Source organism: Protopterus annectens, chromosome 1.part0, assembly GCF_019279795.1.
Source record: "Protopterus annectens isolate FY-2018-M chromosome 1.part0, PAN1.0, whole genome shotgun sequence".
Classification (NCBI taxonomy): Eukaryota; Metazoa; Chordata; order Ceratodontiformes; family Protopteridae; genus Protopterus; species Protopterus annectens.
The window spans coordinates 57,494,042-57,521,118 of record NC_056725.1 but is presented as its reverse complement, the minus strand read 5'-3'; positions in this window follow the sequence as shown (position 1 = coordinate 57,521,118).

The following is a 27,077-nucleotide window of genomic DNA, read 5'->3' as shown; positions in this document are numbered from 1 at the left end:
GTGAGGAAGTAATAGAGGATACACCGTTCAACTAAGCAGAAAAAACAGCAGAGATGGTAAAATAGAAAAGGTAGACATTGAAAGAGAGGAGGTACTAAAAAAGGGAAGCAAGACTTTGTTGGGCACATTGCAAAAAGAGTGAGAGTAAGAACTGTCCAGGATGAGCAAAGACCGAAAAAAGATCACATAAGACTGGAAAAAGCAGTGACAATGAATGACTACTTTGCTCCAGTCTTCATAAAGAAGGTTCCTATTTTGGTAGGCAGGCAGTATAGGAGTAGAGTGGGTGGATATCAGGACAGTGTATGGGGGGAGATGGATAGTGAATTGTATGCCTTAGCACAGAATAAGACCATAGTACTAAGTGGGCTACCTCCTAGAGTCCTCAGAAACATGGATTGTGTACTGTCAGATGCCCCAAAAGACTTTCAGCAAATAAATAACTACTGCAAAAGTGCCTAAGGATTGGAAAATAAAACATGTGAACACTTAAACACATCAGAAGAAATCCAGGGAGCTGTAGGCCTGTTAGCTTAGTTATAGTGTCAAGGTTAGTCACAAAGAGATTCCCGAGGGAAACACTGGTAGCATTTCTGGTACATAAAAATCTCAACTATATATTTTTTTTCTTTGCCAGAAGGCAGTGTCAGTGTAACCTGATCCAGCTTTATTGTGAAGTTACAAGTGATCTTCACAATAGACTACTAGTCAACCTCATCTACCTGGAAATGTGGAAGGTCTTTGACACACACACACACACACAGACACAGACACACACACACACACACAGACACAGACACACACACACACACACACACACACACACACACACACACACAGACACAGACACACACACACACACACAGACACAGACACATACACACAGACACATACACACAGACACACACACACAGACACACACACACAGTCACACACACACAGATACACCTTCACTAGTAGGATACAGAGGGTTGTAGTGAGAAGGAGAACATGAGGAAGTAAGTGACTTGCTGAATATAATAGATTGTCCTGGACCCAGTAATCTTAAGTGTGTCTCTCTCAGAATCAGTCTCTTCAATAATGACACAAAGATAACTGCAGCAGTGGAAACAGGGGATGAATCCTGGGAAGAACTGAGAAAGACTAAGCGGGCAGAAAGGTAGCAGTTGAGATTCAGTACTGCATTTATGTCATACTCTATCATGTGTAAAACATCCTTTGGGGGAGTAAAACAGATTACAACAGAACAGGAAAAGAATCTGAGGGGGTTGATCACACCAGAATTGGAACATCAGTAATAGGGAAAAAGCAATGGTAGCAAGAAAGAGACTGCCGAGGGATACTTTTGGGGGAATCGATTCTAGTAGTAAGATGTAATGATTCAAACTTTTACAATCCTGGCAGACCACATCTTGCACACTGAATGTAGATTTGGGGGCCATAAAGGGAAAGGGACAGGGAAAGAGACATCAAGCTGCCTGAAGGAATCCATAAGAAAGAAATATCTGTGTAATGGTGAAGAAAAAAGATGACAAGAAGAGACCGAGCTCTTCTCACTTTCAGACAGAAAATACTGGGAAGTAACTTACTAATGGTCAAGATCATGTTGGGGTGAAGTGATGGAGTCATCTTGAATAGAAAGAGCAGAGGGGAAGCAGGGGGATGAGCAGTAGATTTTAGAGACTGATTACTCACTCAATTTCTGAAAATAGATATTTACAGTGATGGTTATACACCCATGAAACTGAGTATTGGAATGCCTGGGGGAGAGGAATACAAATAGGCATTTATGAGGGTATACGAGAGGTGGAGAAAGAGTAGAGTTGAGGGTAGGAATGGAGGAGAGATAGAATACTTAATGCACTTAAGGGGAAGACCAGGCAGGCATATCACTCCCTTCTGCATCAAGCAAATTTAAATTAATGTAATATGATCACTATGGCACATCTCTTCTCAGTTCCCTTTATCCTGATTATATTCCCATTACTATGACTTTATGTGCTTTAACTTACAACAACTCTATCCATCTAGCCATCTTAGTGTCTAACCATATACCACTAAGTTTGCTTAATAGTCTGTTATGTAGGAAGGAGTTGAGGGCTTCTCTGAAGCACAGGTATATGGCAGGAGTCTGATATCAACCTGACTACATTAGTTCCAGGTGTTCAGTCATAGGATAGTTCAAGACTCTTCTTCTAGGGTCTTCTGGTCATATACCCATTTTTGTCTGATGCTCTGGAGATGGTTGCATCTTATATATTGACCAGACTTTATCTCAGTACCTTCTACATAATTTATCTCCTACTTAGATCAGGACTAATTTTCTAAATTTATCAAATGGTTTTAGTGGAATGGAAAAACTATGGCACACTTCTACTTCTAGGCTAACCCTATCTCCACCAGTCACCAGATGTTAATATATCATATCTGTACCATATATTTTAATGTGCATAAGTGATACATATATTCTGCTGTTTGTTGACTTCTTTATTCTTGTAAGAAACATCTGATGTCTGTTAATGCTCCTTATAGTCTCTTTTGTGTTGTGTTCTTCTGAATATAGACATTATTATTAGCATATGTTTCTGTTTTATTCATTGTATTTCTTTGGAAGCATCAGTCAGAAACCTAGCTAGTTTTTTGATAATCTTTGCACGGTAATTAATTATTATTAATGTAGATTGATTTTAATTATTTATTAATTGAAGCTGTTGATTGCTTTGCAATGGATATAAATTGTCAATGGTGGTGTAGTTCTTTATTCTGAGGAAGTGGCTTAAGGTTGGCCTTTATGTTTCTGAAGAATATACCAGTGGTTCTTTTTACTAGTTTACTTTTTTTCCACTATCGGTTTGAGCTGAATTATTTAACTATTTGTTTAGTCCAAAAAGAAAATAATCCTTTTTATTTGAGAACTTTTTTTTTGGGGGGGGGGGGCTGCATTGAAATTGAAGTTGTCAAGCATTATAGTATTATTTGGGACATCACAAGGCAGATCTCTGTAAGAACTTGCTATAGGCTGGGAACTGAAGATAGTGGTGGAAGATAACTGATTTTTAAATAAGTATGCCCTTCAGTGTTAGATGAGCTAATACCCAGTCAAGGACCTTTGTCATTGCAGGTATTGTCTTATTTTATCGTGAATGATAACAATGAGGTAACTCTTTATTGACTAGAAGTGCTGTGACACTCCCAGTTCTGTGACTTGGCCTGTCATCTCAGAATATACTGTGAGTTTAGTAATGAACTGGGAAGGGCATAAGTCACCTTTCAGACATGTTTCTGATATGTTTATTATGTGGGGCTTTTTGGTATGAAGCCAGGTGTCTAATATTGTCCATTTATTATTGATTCTGTCAATGTTCAGGCAGGCTCCTCAGGTCTTTCTTTTTCATTAATAGTGGGTTTATACTGTTAGGATGATTTTCCAATTGCTTGTAGGGGCCTGGGTTCCATCAGCTAGAATACGTTTTGTGACTGAATAGTAAAATTTAGACAGTACTGCTTGAGAGAATTTATGAACACTGTTACGATATCAAGAAAAAGAAATTGACAAATGCATTAGCTAATCACGTTAATGAAAATCCTACACATGACTTTAAATTTTGTATTTTTGATCAAATACAGATATATGATAGACATGGTCCATGGCAATTACATCTTGCCAAGATTGAACAACTGGCCTGGTTTAAATGGTCAACTCTCTGTTTACTGCCTGTTGAGGTTAAAAACATTAGAAAGATAGTTATGGATTTTAAAATTAACAGGGTGGACCATTTGATCAGTTTTATTTTCTGATGTAGAATGCTGCTATGGTATTAAAAACATGGTTACAAAACAATTTTTGAAACAACTTCATGACACATACACACATTTTACATATTTTTACATATTTTTACATATTTTATATTGTTTATTTTCATGTTCATATTTATATTTTTCATGCATTTTAAATATTGGTTTATACTATTTATTCAAGTCAGAGAATGCATGCATTTTAGAGTTGATTTGTTAGTATGTGTCCCTTATATCGTATGACTTGTTACTGTGTATTTTTTAACTAGTAAGTCTTTTTTGCAAATTTCTTTTTAAAAGAGCTACTTTGCCTTAGAAACTATGCTGGGGGCTTGGCTAACATGACTATGTTTAGCAATTCTGATTGGTATAAGATAGTATAAAGGGAAGTAGAAATGCTTCCATGATTATCTGATGAAGTTTCAAACACCAAGACGAAAGCGTTTCTTTTTTGTTTTTATTCATTTAGTTTATATTAGTTTACTTAATAAATTAAACCTTGTCTGGAGGTGTCTATGGTGTGGTCAAGTCTGTTGTATTTTTCTACTAAAATTTAGAGAGTAATTTATTTAGAAGCCTTTCTGGGCTAATATAGTTTTGTAAAAGAGTAATAGCTGAGTACGATGTTTTTCAGAAATGTAAAAAAGTTCAGTACTGTTTTTAAAAGGTGGAGAGCATATTTTAAGTTGTTGGGAGTATTGAGATGTAGTTTTGTGTAACATTGGCTTTAAACTGGAACTATATCAAAAAGGTGCAGGTTAATGTGTAAGTATTGTTAGAAGAAGTTGGGGGATGCCATAATAGTTAAGGTGTTTACTTCACAGATGCAAGGTACAGAATTTGATTCTCATCTTCAACCATGTATAGAAGCAAAGTATGGCATGGATTGACTACAAAAAAAGCATTTGACAGTATCCCACATTCATGGATAAGAGTGTTTAAAAATGTATATGATAACACCCTACACTGATCGACTACATTACAGTGACCATGAAACAGTGGCAGTTCACTTTGCAATTAAGCTATGATAAAGGACAAATTATTATCCCAGGGATAAAAATTCAAAGGAGGATATTCCAGGGTGACTGTTTTTCACCCCTGCTATTCTGTCTTGCCCTTAACCCATTAAGCTGTCCACTTAGTAGCTTAGGCCATGGCTATAATTTGGCTCCTAGAAAACACCAAATTGTAAAGACTTCTCATTTTCTCTTTGTAAAACTGTATACCTCATCAGATGAGGAACTGAAAGCACAACTGCAAATTGTGAAAACATTTTCAGATGATATAAGAATGTCATTTGGTCTTGATAAATGTGCAAAAGCAACCTATAAAGCAGGAAAACTGCAGCACCAAGAAAGCATCAGTTTGGGACAAGAATGTGATATAAAAGAATTTGAACAAGATTGAGTGTATAACTATTTGGGAATTGATGAAGGATCAGCAATAAAACATGAGCAACTGTGAATAAAACGTATTAATGAATACTTTAGAAGACTTGAATTAATCCTGGAAACAGTGTTGGCATCTAGGAACAAAATTTAAGTCATAAACCAATTTGGTCTTCCTATCTAACAAGTTTTGGAGTGATTGACTGGCCCCAAAATATGTTGGATAGATTAGACAGGAAAACAAGAAGGATGCTTCATGCTCACCAAATGATTTATAAAAGTCAGTGCATACCAATAATATTCCCCATTCCAAAGGAGGGATGGGCCTCCTTGAAATTGATTACGTGTGTGACACTACCAGCCCAGCTATCTGGATTTTTGTAAATAATTCTATGTCATTTGTGTATATTGTTATGATTTATACAGAATTATATGTTAGGTACTGAGCTTCAAGAATGTAACCACAGCATACCCTGCTGGAACATAGCAGATTAACTTACTAAACTTCAAGACAATAAGTTGAAATTAAGTGCTTTACGAAAGTAAACTGTTGTATTGCTTTTTGACTTCCCAGCAGCTGTACATCTGAGTGATATGTATTTTTAACACATAAATGTTAGTTTCTGGTTTAGCTTGGGAACTAAAGTCAGGTGACAAAAGTGATATCATCCAGGCTAACCACCTGTTAAAATTTGATATTGATTTAAGAACTCTCTAAGAGAGAGAGACTTTGCATTTTGTATCTTGTGTCGGACCTAGAAACATCCATTCAGCACTTGTGCCTGTGTGTTGCTCTGTAAGTTATTCAGGGCATAGTATATTTTAGATAAAGATTAGTTTCGATGTTTTCCGCATTTATTTGAGACTGTTCTGCAATGTCATTTTAAAATATTTCCTGTGATTCTGAAGTAACTGCATTGATTATTGTCTTGTTCTTTTATTTATTTATTATTAAAGATATTTAAACCTATCTTTGTGGCTGATATTTGTGAGACATATTTAAGCTGTTAGAGTACTTGCACATATATTCAGTGACACTGTAAAGGCCACTCCTAAATAGCATTGCTCTTGGTCACACTTACCATTTGGATAATAGTAACATTACACAGTAGGATTGGTCACCCATTGGGAAGGGCTTTAACATAGCTGATAAGGGGTTCTGGTGGCAGTGATAATTACCTTATGGTCTGGGCAGAAGGGGGCATAGCTAGTAAACCAGTGCCAGCCTTTGCCAGGTGTGTGTTTGTGTATAAATCAAATCTGTGTGTGTGTGTGTGTGTGTGTGTGTGTGTGTGTGTGTGTGTGTGTGTGTGTGTCAGCTACTTGTACGGGGACACTAAGCACTGGTTGGGCAGAGAGAGTGTTGAGAGGACTTGGCTTGGAACCCTGGCTAAGGGCTCAAGTCTATAGCTGTGCCAGTAGGGAGTCTTATTGGGGATCTGGAGAAAGAGGGAGAAACCAGCCCCAGACTGACTGTGATCTGTGTGTGCTCGTAAGGGAAATTGTACTTTACTGTGTGTGTACTTGTCATCATCCCATAGTGTACATCTCTCACTGTTGCCAGTGATGAGGATTGAGGCTCCTTGATTACTGGGCCAGTGCAGGGGCATCACATATTAATTGGTGGCGGTGGTGGGATATCCACATCGTATATTAATTGGTTGACAGTGGTGAGTTAGCCACATCACATAATTAATTGGCTTGTAGTGGTATGGCTATTGAATTACTGTATCCTGTTTACAGTGGTCAGTAAAGGTCTTTGTACTATCAATCAGCCATGCAGTGAACATTCAGAGTTCATATCACAGTTTTTTTATTTTTTGTTAGCTTAGTTAGTCAGGGAGAGCTGACAAGCATGTCTGCAGAGGAGTATGGCAAGTTGACAAGGATCCAATTGGCTGAGATGTGCCAGGTTAAAGGACTGGTGCATGCCTACCTGACTAAAGCAGACATGATTGCAGCTTTAGTTACAGCTGCATCACAGAATAGCAACCAGGAGGAGAATCAGATTGGACTGGGAGATGTACAACTGTCAGAAAATGGACAGCTCAACATTTCCACAGAAGACTTAAAATCCATCTGGAGTTAGAGACTTGAGCTGGAGGCCAAGCATTTGGAAATAGATGCAGCAGAGAAACTGAGACATCTAGAGACTGAGGAAAATGAGGAACTGCAACATCTGAAGGCTGAGAAAAATTAAAAACTGCAACACATGGAAGCTGAGAAGGAGAGCCAGAGGCAACATGCAAAATGATGCTGACTCTTTGCTAGAGTCATGGAGGAAATGGGGAAGTGAGTAACTGAACCCCAGAAGTAACAAAGGTGAGTAAATTTCTTACGCAATTTACATAAGGGGATAATTTTGATAGTTTCATTCATATGTTTGAGAGGGTACGTAAACAGTATAATGTTGACCAAGGGCTCTGGGTATGGTTCCTGATCCCCCTTACTCCATGGTAAAGCTGTAACTGTAATTTCTGAACTGTCTGATATTGATTGTTTAAATTACAATGCTGTAAAGAACTGTCTTTTAGAATGTTTTAAGTTAACACCTGAAGATTATAGAAACAAGTTTTGTGAGCATAGACATAAGGCAGATGAAAGTGTGTGTGAATATGTTGCTGAACTAAGCACTTATTTTCATAGGTGGGTGAGTGGATGTCAGGTCACCACTTTTGAAAGCCTGGCAGACTTTTGGTGAGGGAATGAGCCCTGAGCACTCTGCCTGAGGACATGAGAAACTAGTTAGCTGATAGATAATGCACTACTGCAGATGAGCTGGGGAAGAAGGGAGATCTATACCTAGGAAGCAGGGCAGCACTGCACAAGAAATGAACACCTAGTGTTGCTCATGGGTCTAAGAGAACCCATGGTGGGCAAACCAGACTGCCCCAACAGAGTCCGCCACTAGCAGGGGGAAACCACTAGTCCTGGACCAAGGGTTAAATGTTTTAAATGCAACCAGTGGGGCCATGCAGCACATAGTTGTCCATTGAGGTAAGGTGGCAGAGCCAATAAGTGGGAATGACAAAATGCCAACAGTAGGTTGTCTCAAGACAACAAGGGTACCAATCTACCACAAAAGGCCATGGCTAAGAGAGAGACAGCCTCTAACCCTAACCATTGTGAAGCCTGCAATGGTTATAGAGCAGCACTACTTGTTTGGGCAGTCTACTCCAGTCAGAGCTTTAGGCGGGACCCCATTCCAAATACCTTTGGTTAGGGTTCACCTTGACTGGGAGGATGGAAAAGAAAGCAAGCAATAGTTGAGTTTGAAGATATCCCTTGCAGATGTCCTGATAGGGAATGATTTTGATAATGCAGTACTCTGTGTGCATGCAGTTACATGCAGTCATGCTTGGAGACAAGCATGTGAGTCTGGTAGTCTGGGGGAGACTCAGACAGACTGCACACTTGCAGCCAGAACTGGTGAGGTGGTTACTTCAGGGAGGGAGCTACCCTGTAGCAGTGAGACTGAAGGTGAGCCATGGTTGCTTGTGGTTATTGATGTTCCCTTGGACAGAGTGACTGCAAGGGCAGTGGTGAGTAGTAGTACCCAGGCTGACAGTGAGGCACTGCTGTCAGAGGATGCCAGACTTCCTGTGGAAGGGGAGCTGGGAAGGGTTACAAAGAGAGAGAGCTTAGACAGACTCAGCTCTCAGACCCTACATTACAAGGCCTGAGGGAGGTAGCTAGTGAGGCACCTGATTCTCAAGGGAAGGGGGAATCTGTATACTGGGACAAAGGATTACTGTATAGAGAGTGGACCCCTGAAGGAGGGCTAGAGGGTGAGAGAATACAGCAGTTGGTAGTGCCCAGAGCATACTGTCTGGCACTTCTAGCCACAGCACAGGATATTCCCTTTGCAGGTCATATGGGCATAAAGCATACAAAGAGATGTATTATGCAAAACTTCTATTGGCCTGGAATTTCCAGAGATGTGACAGGGTACTGCAGGACCTGTGAGCAGTGCCAAAAGGTAGGCAAGGCAGGTGACAAGGTGAAAGCACCTTTGATGCCTTTGCCTGTGATGGAGGAGCCATTTCAGAGGGTAGCTATGGATATTGTGGGGCCTCTGAGTACCCCAAATTCCACAGGAAAAAGTATATCCTAGTGGTAGTAGATTATGCTACCAGATACCCCGAGGCAGTGGATCTGTCTTCCATTGAGGCAGAAAAGGTGGCAAATGCTTTGTTAGAGGTTTCCAGCAGGGTAGGTAAAGAAATACTGACTGACAGAGGTGTCAATTTCATGTCAGACCTGCTGGCTTGTCTGTGGAAGTATTGTGGGCTGAAGTACCTAAAGACCACCCCCATACCATCCCCAGACTAATGGTCTTGTTGAGAGGTTAAACTCTACACTCAAGACTATGCTATGGCCATTTGCAGAGCAGTTTAAGAGGGAGTGGGAGGAATATTTGTCCCATCTGTTGTTTGCTTACAGAGAGGTGCCCCAGGAATCCACAGTTTTTCACCCTTTGAGTTGTTTTATGGACATTGGGTGAGGGGACCTCTAGATTTGATTCGAGATGAGTGGGAGGGTGAGTGTGAATCCTACAAGGAGTCTGTTGTGGCATATGTCCTAAACCTCTGGGCAAGGCTCAGGGAACTCATGGGCTTGCCCAGGAGAACCTGGCAGAAACCCAACAGCAGAAAAAGGTCTGGTATGACAGGAATGCTTGAGCTAGAGAGTATGCTGTAGGTCAGCAGGTAATGGTTCTCATTCCTGTCAGACACAATAAGTTACAGGCAGCTCAAGAGGGACCCTACAAGGTGGTAAGGAAGGTCATTGATGTTAATTATATGGTAGAACTGCTAGGCAGGAGGCAGGGGCAAAAATTGTACAATGGTAACATAAAACCTTACCATGATAGGGAGGCCTTGGTGCTGAGTATTTGCAGTGGATGGCAAGAGGAGTCTGAGGGGGATCTGGTGACTGATCTCTTCAGTGAGGCTCGGACTGACATCTCAGTGGAAGGGGTAGCGATGTCCCAGCAGCTATCCCCTACCCAGATTCAAGAAATCTGAGCAGTGTTACAGGAGTTTGGGGGCATGTTCACTGGGAAACCAGGGTGCACTCACCTGGTGCAGCACCATGTGGATACAGGACCCCAAAGGCCTATTAAGCAGACCCCTTATAGAGTGCTTGAGAGAATCAAATAGACTCTGAGGGAGGAGATACAGGAACTGTTGGAACTAGGGGTAATTCAGGAGTCCAGCAGTCCCTGGGCCTTCCCAGTGGTCCTGGTACCAAAGAAGGATGGCAACACCAGGTTCTATGTGGACTACAGGAAATTAAATAGTCTCACAGAGTCGCATGCTTACCCCATGCCTAGGATAGAAGAAGCCCTAGAGCAGCTGGGTGGGGCTAAGTAACTTACCCCCATTGATCTTACCAAGGGTTACTGGTAGGTGCTCTTAACTCCCAGTGCTAGAGAGAGGTCAGCCTTTGTGACTCCTTTTGGCTTGTATGAGTTCACAATTATGCCCTTTGGGATGAAAAATGCCCCAGCAACTTTCCAGAGGCTGGTAGATCATATCCTAGCAGGAGCAGGGGATTTTGCCCTTGCTTAACTAGATGATATTGCCATCTACAGCAATTCCTGGCTAAAGCACCTTCAGCATGTCAGGGAGGTGCTGGGCAGACTACAGAGGGCAGGGTTGACTATTAAGCCCAGAAAATGTCAAGTGGGTATGGCAAAGGTCTCCTGCCTGGGGCATAGAGTGGGCAGTGGTTTGATCAGGCAGAACCTGCCAAAGAGGAAGCCATTCAGGCATGGCCTGGTCCTGTTACCAAAAAGCAGGTGAGGGCATTCTTAGGGATAGCAGGGTACTACAGAAAGTTTGTCCCCAGTTATAGTACCATAGCTGCTCCTCTCTCGGACCTGACAAGGAAAAACAGGCCAGATAAGGTACTGTGGACCCCAACATGTGAGCAGGCATTCCAGATGCTTAAAGGAGTTTTGGGAGGACCCCTCCCCATGTTAGCCAGTCCAGATTACAACAAAGAATTTGTTGTGCAGGTGGATGCTTCAAACCATGGGGTAGGGGCTGTACTTAGCCAAGTCTCCTCAGAGGGAGAAGAGCACTCAGTGGTTTATCTCAGTCATAGGCTCCAACACAGGGAGGAATGCTATGCAGCTTTAGAAAAAAATGCCTAGCCATAGTGTGGGCACTGCAGAAACTTCAGCCTTATCTGTATGGAAGGAAATTCACTGTAGTTACAGACCACATTCCCTTAACATGGCTACATCAAGCCAGCCAGCAAAATGCCAAGTTACTAAGGTGGAGCCTAGGGTTGCAAGCATATGTGATATGACAGTGCAGCACCACAGTGGGGTTAGCAATGCCAACGTAGATGGGCGGTCAAGACAGGGAATGAGGTAGTGTATTCCCAGATAGGTTCACCCTCTCAAGCAACATGCCTCAAGGGTCACTTGAAAAACTATCTTGAGTTTTCAGGGAGGGGAGAAATGTGATGCTAACAGCCCAGCTATCTGTAATTTTGTAAATAATTGTCATTTGTGGATATTGATATGATTTATATAGAACTGTATGTTATGTACTGAGCTTCAAGAATGTAACCACAGCATACCCTGCTGGAACATAGAAGATTAGCTTACAAAACATATAGAAAATAAGTTGAAATTAAGTGCTTTACAGAGTGCTGTAAAGGTTAGTTAATGCAGCAAGGAGATAGGATGTCTAGAGCCAGAAGTTTCTTTCTATTGTCTTGGAGAAAAGTAATTACTAGGTTTAAAATGTAAACTGTTGTATTGCTTTATGACTTTCTAGCAGCTGCACATTTGAGAGATATGTATTTTTAACACAGAGACATTACTTTCTGGTTTAGCTTGGGAACTAAAGTCAGGTGACAAAAAGTGATGTCACTCAAGCTAACGTAACAGTTAATATTTGGATTTAAGAACTCTGTCTGAAATAGAGACTTTGCATTTTGTATCTTGTCGTGGACCTAGAAACATCCAATCAGCACTTCTGCCTGCATGTTTCTCTGTAAGTAAGTTATTTAGAGCATAGTATCTTTTAGATATAGATAGGAATATAGTAAAGATTAGTTTAGATGTTTTCTGTATTTATTTGAGACTGTCCTGCAATGTTATTTTAAAATATTTCCTGTGATTCTAAACTCTGAAGTAACTGTGTTGATTGAGTATTGTCTTGTTCTTTTATTATTTATTATTAAATATATTTAAGCCTATCTTTGTGGTTGATATTTGTGAGACATATTTAAGCTCTTAAAGTACTTGCATATGTATCTAGTGACACTGTACAGGCCACTCCTAAATAGCCTTGGTCACACTTACCATTTGGATAATAGTAACATTACACAGTAGGATTAGTCACCCTGTGGGAAGGGACATAAAAAAGCTGAGAAGGGGTTCTGGTGGCAGTGATAACTACCCTATGGTCTGGGCAGAAGGGGGCATAGCTAGTAAATCTGTGCCAGCCTTTCCTAGGTGTATGTTTGTGTATAAATCAAATCTCAAAGTGTGTGTGTGTGTGTGTGTGTGTGTGTGTCAGCTACTTGGGAAGGGTCACTAAGCACTGGTTGGGCAGAGAGAGTGTTAGGAGGACTTGGCTTGGAACGCTTACTAAGGACTCAACTCTATAGCTGTGCCAGTGTGGAGCCTTATTGAGAATCTGGAGGAAGAGGAAGAAACCAGCCCCAGACTGACTGTGATCTCTGTGTGCTCTTAAGGGAAATTGTACTCATTGTGTATGTCCCTCGCTGTTGCCAGTGGTGAGGACTGAGACTCCTTGGTTACAGGGTCAGTGCAGGGGCATCACAACATGTATAGATCTGCAATTGTGGGACTGCACACATATCTGCTGACCTTACAAGACCCAAACATAGTGAAAGTTTTGACATATGAGGAGAATAATTCTAAGATAACTTCTCTGCTTGATCTAACAAAAGCATATCGGCATCAAGCAGGAATGGAAATCAAACGTGAAGTAGATAAAAATCAGGCAGCAACTGAATGTACCAAAAAACAAAAGAAAGAATATAAGGTAAAGGACCAGATGAGAAGGCAAGAAATGTGAAAATGCATAAATATAGTTGCAAGTATAGAAAACTTCTGGAAGAACCTATGTTTGCTGTAGCATAGACTAGATCCAGGCCTGCTGAATCTAGTTTTATTTGTATGCTTGTTATTTCCCTGAAAAGCTAATTCCACCTAAAACACGGCTTTTCAGGGCTTCTGTGGATCCCTAGTGATATCTGCATTGCTTACTGTACTTATTTCCTTGTTTCACTTGAAAGAAAGTTACTGTTTGTCATTTTTGCATTTAAGTTACCTGGCACTTGCTCACTAAAGCAATTATATAAGTCAGCACTAAAAAATTAAAAGCACTACACCCTCACAAACTCCCCCTGGAGTACCTTGGTGTCATTCAAAGGGGATCCAGTGCCTGTCAGCCTGGGATGACATGCTTGACAAGCCACGATGCTTTGCTAGGGACGGCTTGCACCTGTCACCCCTGGGCTTTCGGATATTGGCAAAGGCTCTTGCTACCCCCATAGTGCCTTTTTTAGGCAAGGCTCAAAAGACAAACCCACCTCCATAGGTATCACAAGGGATAAGAAACTAAGAGTAATGCTACTCAACGCCAGAAGTCTAAACCTCAAGATGCATGCACTCGAAACTCTCCTTAGCATGGAGAACATCGATATCTGTGCAGTAACAGAAACCTGGTTCAAGGCTCTCGAGAGCACCCCAGCACTACCAGATTATACCTCATACCATGCTTTTCGGCCCCAAAACTTGGACTGAACCACAAAAGGAGGGGGAGTATCAATATTCGTCAAAGATACCCACACCTCCAGGTTGGTGGCACAGCACGAAGCATCAGAGACTATCCACGTGCATCTAACAGTGGGTAAAACTGCCTTCCAGTTTATAGCCTGCTACAGACCACCCTCCCAAACCCAGGAACCCCACTCGGCCTTCCTGAGAACATTGGAAAATATGAAGGTCTCTCCAAACACCATTATATTGGGTGACTTCAACTACCCAACCATAGACTGGGAGCATTACTCTAGCTCCAACACCCTAGCCCAAAGGTTCCTAGAATTTATAAACTCAAATGCTATGGAACAACTTGTTACCACTCCCACAAGAGGAGAAAACATACTGGACCTGATCATCACCAACATGGGGACTCTATGCTCCAGACCAGAAGTGTATCCCTCACTGGTAAGAACAGACCATAAACTAATCTCACTGGATATTCACATCCCGACCCCACCCCATGCCCAGAAAACCACAGTGAAAAACTTCTCTAAAGCAAATTTCACACTCCTCAAAACCAAGGTGGAATCCTTCAAAGCCCCCGGGCCTCTGGATAATACGGCCCAGACCGCAAAATCCTTTATAAATGCATTCTATGAACACCTTCAGGAATGCATGGATCATGCAATCCCAAATAAAACCAAGACCCAATCCTCCAAAGGCAGATGTCCTGTCTGGTGGACCCCAGCCATAAACAAACTATACAATAGAAGGAGGAAGCTACTACATGATAGAGCAAAATCCCAAAAAGGGAAGGCATCTCTGATCAGTATTAGCAAAAAACTATGGGCACTCATAAAATCGTCTAAGGCCAGCTTCGAGAGAAAAATTGCACAGGACACTAAGGATAATCACAAGGCTTTCTTTAGTTATGTTAGGAACCTGGGTGGGAATTCCCAGATATGCTCAGAATTAGTCCAAAATGACAAAAAATACATCGAACCTACAGACATTGCCAACATCCTAGCTGACAGGTTCAGCGCAAACTTCTCCCCCCCCACCAAAAGGGCTAATATCTATCCCAGCAGAGTGCTGCCCCCCTGACATCTCAGATGCTCAGGTAAGAGCTGCCCTCTCCAAAGCAAGAAACACAGCATCAGTGGGACCAGACAGTGTCCCGGGCTGCATCCTACATGAACTCCAAGAAGAGCTAAACCCAAACCTAAAACTACTGTTCAATCTCAGCCTTACTACAGGATATGTACCCAAAGAGTGGCATACAGCAACAGTGGTCCCTCTCCACAAAGGTGGTGCCTCAACGGATCCTGGAAACTATCGCCCCATAAGTCTCACTAGCTTGGTCTGCAAAGCTATGGAAAGGATCATCATGGACCTTATAAATAAAGATATTGGGGACCTACAGACACTGGATCCTACCCAGTTCGGCTTTGTTAAGGGCAGATCCTGCCTCTTGAACCTGGTCGATTTCTTTGAAACAGTCACCAAGGCCATTGACAAGGGGAAGGTGGTCCACACAGCCTACCTGGACCTCGCAAAAGCCTTTGATACAATACCCACTCGGGCATTATAGATAAGCTCACCAGCTTAAATATAAACCCCTATGTCACTAGATGGGTTGCAAACTGGCTCAAGGACAGAACCCACATGGTTAGAATAGCTGGAGCCATGTCAGACTCCAAACCAGTTACAAGTGGTGTCCCACAAGGCTCATTCCTGGGACCTCTCTTGTTCGGTATATATTTCTCGGAGGTACAGGCCAACATGGAAGGACTGTGGCTGACCAAGTTCGCAGATGACTGCAAACTGGGCACCATAATAGACTCTCCAGCCGACACAAGCATCCTGCAAAAGGGCCTCATAGAAACAGACAACTGGTGCCAGAGCCATGGCCTCAAGCTAAACGCCAAAAAGTGTAGGGACCTGGGGCCCAAGTTGATAGCAATCTCTCATTTGACAACCACGTGGCCAAAGTGGTTAGAAAAACATTTTATATAGCCCACCTAATCATGAAGGGATTCACATCTAGATCAGGGGAGGTCATCGTGCCTCTTTACTCATCCCTCATCAGACCCATAATTGAGTACAATGCCCCTTTTGGGATGTACCTTACCAGACACCTGCAGCAACTGGAAAGACCCCAAAAGTACCTCACCAAGAGGATCAAGGGGCTCAAACAGATGCCGTATGCTGCCCGGTTAAAGAAACTCCAGCTCTACTCAGTGGCATACTGCCTGCTCAGAGGCGATCTGTGCCTGAGGAATAAAGCCATGTCCAACCCGGAATGAATGGACATGCTGCACCTCAGAAAATCCAAATCCCATCGAGCTACGCGCTCGAGGGACTTGAACCTCAGCACTGAAATAAATAGGACATGCTGGAGGGACAGATTCATAACCCAGAGGCTCCCTTCACTCTGGAATAAAATCCCAGTCCAGGTTAGGCAGAGTCCCTCATTGACTCTCTTCAAGAGGAATCTTGATGAGTGGATGGGAGATCGTAGGTTTACCCCGGGTATCACTTCTGTGTCACTGTTAGACAGAGGCACAGTATACTAACCTTGAAAAAGGGCATAGCAAAATTAATTTAATATGGGTGGCGAAAGCCATACACACTCTGGCTAGGCTTATAAATGCCCTAGGGCAGATAGCCTAGTATGAACCTATGAACCTATGTTGATCAGGCTCAAACACAGGAATGGTCAGGGATGGTCAGGGAGAGGTGAATTCAAACCAAGACATGAAAGTTTAATATTGCTGGCACAAGGATGTGGGCTATGTACACGCTAGTTCAAAGTCCATTGAACATGTGAGAGAAGCAGACAAATGCAGGTTTTGTAAAAGAGATTTGGAAACATTTTCACACCTCGTTGCTGATTGTGACATACTAATGGCAGAAGGACTTTATACTGAAAGGTATAATAATGTGGCAAGACTGTTGCACTGGGGATTGTGCAAACATCATGGTATTGAAGTAGCTGAAAATACTGGAAACATGAGCCACAAAGCATCATAGAAAATGATGAAGTCTACATCACATGGGATCACCCAATACCAACAGTTCATAAGATAGATGCTAGAAAACAGTATATAGTGGTCCATGAAAAGAAGACAAAAATAGCATTGATCATTGAAATCTCCACACCCAGTGACTACAATGTCTTGTGTACAGAGAGACATAAAGTCATAAAATATTAGGATTTGCAGGCAGAAAAGAGCAGTGTGGAAGAAAGATATCCAGACAGTTCCAGTAGTAGTAGGAGTAACAGGTCTTACAAAAAGAATCTACAATCATATTTAGATATGTTAACAATACATGTAACTCCATATGAATTGCAGAAGGAGTCATTACTGGGCACAATGCAGGTGCTGTAAAGAGCACTTCTGGCTGACATCAAAGATTAAAACAATACTAATTTCATGAACTTTAATTGCACTTTGACTTAGGAAAGGGGTCCATTCCCGTCATAGTATTAGAAACCCAAAATACTTGGAGAAATTAAAAAATAGCAAATGCCTAGACAGTAAAATGTCCCTATAAAGTTTGGATTAGGTCTAAAACATGTTAAACAGTGTGGTATTGTGCAGAATTAAGGTTAGAGCTGCTAGCTTGTGGATCAGTTAGCACTACCTTTCCAAGCACTATATATCATCTTGCCTTTAACTCCAGAAATTACCATAGGAGACCTCTGGTAAAACCCAATCCTTAATCCTAAACAGCCCACACTATTACAGGACCAGATAACATGGATATGCAATTTTCAAAAGTCTGTGTGGCAATCTTGGTAGATTTGGGCATTCTAAGGCAATGTAGCAATTATGTTATGTTCTAAGACAACTAGTTAATCATTAAAGAACGTTGCATTGTATGTGAGAGATGTAAATCACAACTTCTTTGGATTCAAAAATCTTGCATGCAAATGAGGTGGTTAAGAATACCCACACTATATCCCTCACACACATACAGCTCAGCATATACACACGGATTGTCTTATGCTGTGGCACTTAAAATGAAACCTTCCTAAATCTCAAAGACATCCAGCCCTACCTAAAGGCAGCACTGCTCCTCAGCAATCACCAAAACACACACCAAAAGCAACACCAAGCACCTCACATAAGCCTACACCTAATGGTCTCCCAAGTGCAAAGCTCATAAGGCAAGTATATACTTTACCTAATACTCTTGTCATTGTGGACTCCATTGTGTGATACAGAGATGCCCCACTCACCAGGTTAGACAAGGAGAAGGAAGATAATAGCTAGTTGCCTGTCTGGATCCAGCATCCACAATATCACACCCACACTAAAGTCACTGCAGCCCAGGTTCCAATGTAATTCTATCATGTGGGTGTAAATAATCTGAGATGTACCTCAGTGACTATATGAATAGAGACATAAAGGATCTCTTTGAATATTTGTCTCAGGCAGATATGACCCTTGCTTTGATCAGTATTTTACCTTCACCACATATGATACCATAGTTTGAACATAAAATTATTGATTTTAATAATTTCATTAGTTTCTGGTGTCACTCCAGGGGATCCAACATCTGTCAGCATGGCAGAACATGGTCAACAGGCCAAATTGCTTTGCCAAGGATGGGCTGCACCTGTCACTCTTAGGCTTTTGGATATTGTTTCAAACTTTATCTCCCCCCCCCCCCCCCCGAGCTAGACAAAAGTACCAACAGTGTGAAAAAAGTCTCCAAGTAACCTTAAGTACCTGCTCAATTCTAGGCACTTAAACAAAAAAACTCCACTTCCTTCAAGCTCTCTTCACTCTGGAGAATGTAGACATCTATACTGTGGCTGAGACTTGGTTTAAAGCCATAGAAAGTAATCCAGATGTGCAAGGCTGCACTGCCTTCCTCACATTTAGACCAGCAACACCACAGGCTGGGGCCAAAGATGGAGCTCTATTTGATCTACGTTAGCAACAAAAATACCTCCAGGTTGATTAAATAGGATGACACTGTGGAACTCATCCATGTGCAGGTTACCATAGATAAGGTCCCTCACCATATCATGGCTAGCTACAGGTCACCATGTATGGCACTGGAGTCTCACAACTCTTACCTAAAAACCTACTAGTGGAACTCACCATCCAGTCAAACACCCTATTCTTGGGATGACTTTTATTACCCCTCTGTAGACTGGGAAACTTACAATGTCTCAAACTCCCAGGCACAATGTTTTCTAGACTTTATTAACACAAGCACCCTGGAAAAGATAGTGCACACTTCAACCAAAGGATCAAACATACTGGATCTGGTACTTATCAACATGGAAGAGTGTTGTACTCCACCTCCCCAAACATGTTATGTCCCCATTAGTGAGGTCAGATCACAAAACTGTTTCCTTTGAAGTAAAATTCAACCTGGAAAACTCTGCTAAACCTCTAACAGTTAAGAACTATTCTAAGGCAAGCTGCATCCTATTAAGTGACAGCTGGTCAAAATTCAAGGCTTTTCCAACCCTGAGACCACAGCCTACCTATGCAGAATTATTCATGGAGTCCTTGTACAAGCATGTAAATGGCTGCATAGAGGCTGCCGTACCTACCAAAACATACCCTAAAAACAAGACACACTGGTGGAATTCTCACCTAAACATGGTTTATAATAAAAGAAGAAAACTCATGGCCAAAATCAGGAAGAGCAACTCCATTAAAGACAAGTGCTCTCTTATACAACTCAACAAGAACCTAAGAGGTCTAATTAAGTCCAACAAGGCCAACTATGAGGTCAGGATAACCTCACAGGATAAGGTAAATGCCTCCTTCAGCTATGTCCAGAACTTTTAAGGTAAGACACTGCAGCTTACTGAAATGTTAGTAAACCATACCAAATTCACTAATCAGGGTGACACAGCAAATCTACTGGCTGCTAAATTCAGCTCATACTTCATCCTTCACTCCCCACCCAGCTCCACCAGTTGAAATCCTTTCTAACATACTTAGCCCAACTATTAGCAGGGACCAGGTGCTGGAAGCACTCGACAAAATCAAGAACACTGCCTCTCTGCATCCCAGGAACATCCTCAGTTGCCTCCTTAACAGTCTAAAACATGACTTATCAAGACCACTTGAGGCACTCTTCAACTACAGCCTCGAAACAGGCTACACTACAAGTGAATGGGGGGGCCACAGTATTTATTTCCCTTTACAAGGGCAGACCATCAACCGACCCATGGAGCTACAGACCCATCATTCTAACAAGCCTAATATGCAAAGCCATGGAATAAATTATGGAAATGATAATCAAGGACATTGACATCCTCCAGATACTGGACCTATCCCAATTTGGCTTTAAGGGAAGGTCATGCCTAGTTAACCTGGTAGATTTCTTTGATAGGGTGGATGAGAGTAAAACAGTGCATATCCTGGACAAAGCATTATATACAATACCCCACTCAGCCATTGTTGACAAGCTCTCTGAACTAGGCATAAATCACTACATAACACAAAAGAAACCACCGACTGTGGTGAACAAAAAGGTCAAACAGCAAAGCAAGATTTCTGTTTTTTATTCTAGCGCTTCGGTGTCTCCACCTTCAAGGAATAACAAACACTCAAAAAAAACACACACATTTTATATACCACATAATTAATTACATTCAATTAATGATTAAACAATAAATTAACCCCTTAAAGTAAACACTTCCAATTCATCTCATTGTTTAAGCCTTTAGGCACTAATGTTTTATATTTTAAAATATAAATACGTTCCTTATACAATAACTTATGTTTCAATACATCTTCATCATTATGTAAACATTCCACTCTTTCTAAAATTGTACACTGTAGTAAATTAATATCACTATTATGCAACATTTTAAAATGTAAAGCAATCATTTTGTCTTCTGTTATATTCTATATATCCCTCAAATGCTCCATGAATCTGATACGAAATTCACGTTTTGTGTCCCCTATATAATATAACTGACATGGGCACCTCAGGGCATATATAACTCCCTTACTTCTACATGAATAGGTGCGCCTAGGATCAAACTTAACTCCATTCATAATTCATATTATGAAACACATTTACAATATGTGTACATATGCTGCATTTATTACAACATAATGTTCCTCTAACTGATGGTGTATCTGGTATATCCACAGCTGGCATACAAAATTTGCCATGTACTACCATATCTCTCAATTTTTTCCCCTCTTATAGGAGAAAAAAAGGTTTCCTAGGCAAAATATTAGCCAAAAACCTGTCCTCCATCAAATATTTCCAGTAGTACTCTATTAGCGTCCTCACCTTGTTTACCACAGTCGGTGGTTTCTTTTGGGTCAGAGTTGTTTGTGTTATATTGGAAGGAGGAAGGAGAGTGTTTTTGTAATAAATCACTACATAACTCACTGGATTACTATTTTGTTCACAGACAGGACTGAAGAAGTCGGGATTGGTGAGTTCACCTTGACCAAGAAGCCAGTCAACTGGGGGGTACCCCCACGCTCTGTGCTGGGCCCACTCCTGTTTGGCATCTATTTCTCTGAAGTCAAAGCTAACATTCAAGGCCTCTGGCCTACCAAGTTCTCAGATGAATGGAATTTGGGAGTTGTTATAGACTCCTCACAGACACCAACATCTTGCAAGAGGATTTAACACAGGCAAATGTTTGGTGCCAAAGCTATGGCCTAAAACACAGTGCCAAAAATTCATTATAATAACCTTTGGGAAACTGTCAACCCAAGTTAATTAGTCCATCAATAAAATATCCCTAAGAATTGACTTAGTAATAAGAGATCTGGGAATCTATGTAGACAGCAATTTGGCCTTTGACCAAAATGTAGCCAAGACAGTAAGAAAAATCCTTCTATGTCACCCAGCTTATAGCTAAGGATATGACATCCAGGTCCAAAGAAGTTATAGCAACACCCTGTCCTACACTGATCACATAAAGGCTCAGTGTCTGTGTTCAGCCTCTTACAAGCTGCTGATAGGTGATCTTTGCCTGGCTTACAAATCTTCCTCAGACCCAGCCCTGATGGATCTGTTGCACATGTGCAAAACAAAGCACTAGATCCAGGGATCTGAACATTGCTTGTGACATAATCAAAAACACGCTGGAGAGACAGATATGTGGTATCCCAAAGGATCACCACACTATGAAATAGGTTCCCCATCCATGTAAAACAGAATTCATCCATGACTCTATTTAAATGAAACCTTGACATCTGAATGGGAAATTGTAAATTTACTCACTGTCTGGCCCCCAGGTCCCTTATGAACAGAAGCCATCAATAAGAAAAGTGTTATCCTAACTTACACTCCCATACAAATCCCTACGGACATGTTCCCTATATAAGTACCCATGATATTCAGAACCCAAATGGTTTGGGGTACATGGCTAGGCTTGTAGGGGTGCTAGTGGTCATTAGCCTAGTAACAACCTATGAATATTTAAGGAAAACATAATGGCATATTTTAAATGTAGGTGTGGTTGTGGGGAAGAAATTGCATTAATTGCAATAGTACAACTGAGGTGAGAGATGAAGAGCAACATGTACTGGAGGTGAAAGAGTAAGATGTACTGAATGTGAGAAGAGTGCAAGTAGTTTCTGAAGAGAAGAAGGAGACAGTAGATAACAGGGTTAAACACATTACTACAGAGAGACAAACTGAGGGCAGTAGTACTCCTACATTGCTACTAAAGCTGTTCCAACTAGCATGAAAAAAAGAAATTCCCAGCTTTGGCTGGAGCAAGTTGATGAGAGTAAAATTCACAGGTATACAGCCACCAAACCTGCCTAAAGATATGAAAGAGGATTGGAAGTGAGTTTAGACAACGTGTAGCTGATGAAATTTACAGATCGAGTCGGAATGGATTTTGTGTTTGAAAAGGGAGAAGAAAGCACTACAGATAGTGCAGTGATGCAGGAAACTGATGACAAAGGTTGACTAGAATATAACATTAAAGTTAAAATTTGATAAAGATAGTTTGCTTGGGTGAGGCTATTAAAAGGAATATATATAGGTAGAGTACAGGCTTAACAAATATCTAGTCTAGGATGGATAGCAGCATAAAAATCTGCCTGGGTAGAAAAATAGAAGTGATACTGCCCTAATACAAATGCCATCTAGGCAATTGCATTATATGGTAGAGAGCGGGTATATCTCCTACATACACAACAGATGTGCCACTTATGCTATTAGGAAGAAAGAGAGAGCACTGGTCTGCCTAGAATCTAGACCGGCAGAGTGGAAGTGGGATGAGAAGCAGCCTGTCTGTCACTTAGAGTAACAGTGGCATACCAAAGATTCCAACATTTGGGAAGTATTAATGACTAAGGTTAAAAGAATTGTATTATGAGCCAGCAGATTGTAATCATAATTAAGTTTGTAAGATGGGTGTTGACTACATAGTTAGGGAATAAATGGCTAGTAAAATAAACTGAGAAGGGTTTGAGTGGATTAGTTTTAAGTATTTTTGGTTGGGAGTATGCTAAGGGAAGAACTGCATGTGTTATTGGTAGTTATTGTTATACAGACAGTTTAGGTGTGGCTAGAGCTGTAGAAAGTTAATGATATGCAGGTGGGTGGAATGTGGTAGGGCTGGAAGAATGAGTAAAGTAGTGACTACCCTTCCACAATGTTTTCCCAAAACAATCAGCATTGTTATAAGTTTTAGCCCAAGATAAAGAGGTCTGTTTAACTAGCAATACAGCCAAGTGTGCTGAAGGGAGAGGTAAAAGAAAGAAATTAGTTAGGAAAGGAGAGAAGCTCCTAGGCTATACAGAAGTTCAGTGGGACACCTATATGCTTTATTTTGGGCTATTCTATTGATTTAGAATGCCAGATGACTTATACCTCTAATGCATATATTGTCTGCTTGTAAGCATAACATTAACAGGGGGTGAATCAGCTACTTGCAGTGTAGACAATGAGAAATAGAACACACGTGTAGCAGGGCAGTGCTTATAGCAGGTTTACAAGATTCTATATTGTCTTAATTCAAATTGTGATGTATGTTTTTTACTCAAAGGTGAGGCAGAGTCCTGAATGGGAGACCTTGTTTCTTAATATGCACTTATGCTAGATACTACTGTATCTGTAAACCAGTTCCATAGCTATCTTACTTAGTTCCCATCTCAGGCCTTGTCATATTCACCACTACCCCTTCAATGGCATGGAGTTAAACATACTGCTGATGTCAACTATACCAAATTAAGTATGTTCTCCTTGTCTTCATAATCTGTGGCCTAGGCAGTTAATCAATATGAGAAAGTAATAGCAAAACATCAGGATTTTAGTTTTACCTTTCAGACCACTGGATCCCAAAATACAGATAACCCGACATAATTTGTTCCGTCATTGTCTCAGACACAGAACATGGGACTAACTGGCCTACAACTACTTGGATATGTTTACACACTATTGGTGCCCTCCTTTCTTTATGTCATCTGAGTCCTTGAAAAGGTTGTGAGTCCTCACAAAGGTTACTGAAACAGTAGTGTGACAGCTCTGTAAGTGTACGAGATGGGAAGTCATCAGGCCTGTCTGTCATGTCACTGACCAATAAGCAGTGCTTATTTTCTGTACCCTTCCTGTTTACGGCTTCTTTGTAACTGCTTCCATTCCTTGAACTTTGTCTTTTTTGTGGGAAGGAGAATTCAAATATGTAGGTAGCACCTCCAGCAGTTCACTGATTTCCTTAACCTCATTTTCATGTGTTTACAGCAGCTCACTCAAACATTGTGTATTGATGGTTCCCTATTAAATTGTTTTAGGGATTTCAGATAATGTTGTCCTATTACTCTGTCTACATCCCACTCATCTAAAAAAGGTACTTGATCCACTGGAGTCTTTATTTTTTCAAATGGTTTCATTTGGGATCTGTATGTATCTATACTGCTGAGAGACAGCATGGTGGATTAGTGGTACAAATTCTGCCTCACAGGATTAGTGGTACACATTCTGCCTCAATTCCAGGGATAAATGCTTACTCCTGAGCTCCAGTCATTTGTCTCTGTGATGTTTTGCATGCACTGCTCAGGTGTGAATGGGTTTTCTCTAGCTATTCTGTTTTGCTTCCACTTTCCTAAAAACATGCTGGTTGACATGGTACACTATAAAACTTAAGTGACTCTTAACTCTGACTTTCCCTATGTATTTATATGAATGTGTGTGTGTGTGTGTGTGTGTGTGTGTGTGTGTGTGTGTGTGTGTGTGTGTGTGTGTGTGTGTATATATATATATATATATATATATATATATATATATATATATATATATATACATATATGCAAAGTGTAAATATAAATATACATTGATATGTAAATATGTAAATTAAAAAACATAAAAAGCCATCCTGAGCAAGTAACTGACCCCACACGACTGTGCTACATCCAGTACAAATGCCAGTAGTATCAAAAAATCCAAAATACAATACCTTATTTAGAATTGTTACGTCTTTTATGCTTTGTACTTTTAAGTGATTCCATACTTAATTATTCTAATTAGTAACAAATTGTTGTATAAAGGATTCACTTACTAGTGGTATTTGTTCTGATGAAGTCACTTACAGCTTGAGATGAAAGCACTTAACCTTTTGTATGTTTTATGTTAATAAATAGTTTTACTTGCTTTTGGATTTTAAATTTTTTGGATACTACTGGCATTTGTATTGGATGTAGTATAGTCGTGAGGGATCAGTTACTGGCTCAGAATGTCTTTTTATGTTTTTTGATAGTCTTGTTCAAGCCATCTTTTTGACACACTGCTTTTTCATTGCAAATATGTAACTCACTTTTCTTCAAGACTCCATCAGTGCATAAATAAAATGAGTTGGAAACAAATGTATTGCCCAGTGTCTTCCTCTTGAATAGAGTTCCTGTGTAAGTTAAGGAAAGTGACACCCTACCATCTTTAAACTTGGATGGTTGGATACATACCCATAGATTTATTTTGGTACTTATCTGCTTTGCCCTTCTTAACAAAGAGGGATATGAGGATGGGTACTGGCAAGGTGTAAATGGCCGTATGATTCAAGTACCTAACCTCTTCCAGCTTTCAGAGTCCACCGTCACTGAGTCTCCTGCTGTCCTGTGACTTCTTGTTTCCTTCTTCATTGCTACTTCCCCACCACCTGACATCTATGAAATACAGATTCCTGTACTGAATTATACTACTATCCAGCTTATCCTCGAGCCTTCTTCTCTTCCTGTGCCATTTTTCATCTCACCATGACTCAGTATCTCACAACATCTCTCCAACTCTGTCCCAACCACCTATCCATATTTCCTCTACACTCTCCACATATTGCACCAATACTATTTAATATTTCCCCATATCTTTATTCCAAATATAGGTCGATAGTTTATTTATTTGCAGTTTGTACTGCAAATTGTATTTGCACTTCATCTCAAACCAAAACAAAATTAAGTGCAAGAATCCTCTCCAAAAAGCAAGTATGCATCATTCCCCGATATACTAAAATACTTCTAGTAGGAGATATACATCATACTCCTGGCCCTACCTGCCACAATGAACATAAAGATAATTCTGTCGCACACACTTCTGTAACCCAACAACAGCCAATCCCAGCCCTGGAGATCTAATTTTTGCTGATATAAATGTTAGAAGTATAAGAAATAAAACTGCTTAACTACATATCTGGATTAGTTGTAATCCACACCACAGATAGAAGCCTTCAGGAATGCTTAAATTGTTTGTGTCTTTCGGCTTTTCCCGGTTAGGGGTCACCACAGTGGTACTCCGGTCCGCTAATGATTGGCAGTAGAGTTTTACGTGCTGGCTTGCGAAGGAACACCCATTCATGCATGTCGCCACACAGAAGATGCTCTAACTGAGAATCGAACGGGCAACATCTAACTGTGAGGCGACAACGTTACCGCAGCACCACCACCGCAGTCTTCAGGAATGCTTAAATAATTTCCTTTAATCCTTGGCAAAAAGAGTATATAAGTGATTTTGTTTTAAACCATAAAACTTCATCAGATACAAATAAAAGGGACTCAAGCCTGTGTTTAAATATCCTTCTGTTGCATTGAGAGCACACCCCACCCCTGCTAAGTCATTTTGATTTAAAAAGACATGTCCCTTTAACGGAAAGAATTCTAGTAAAACTGGTGTAAAAATATTCCTACTTG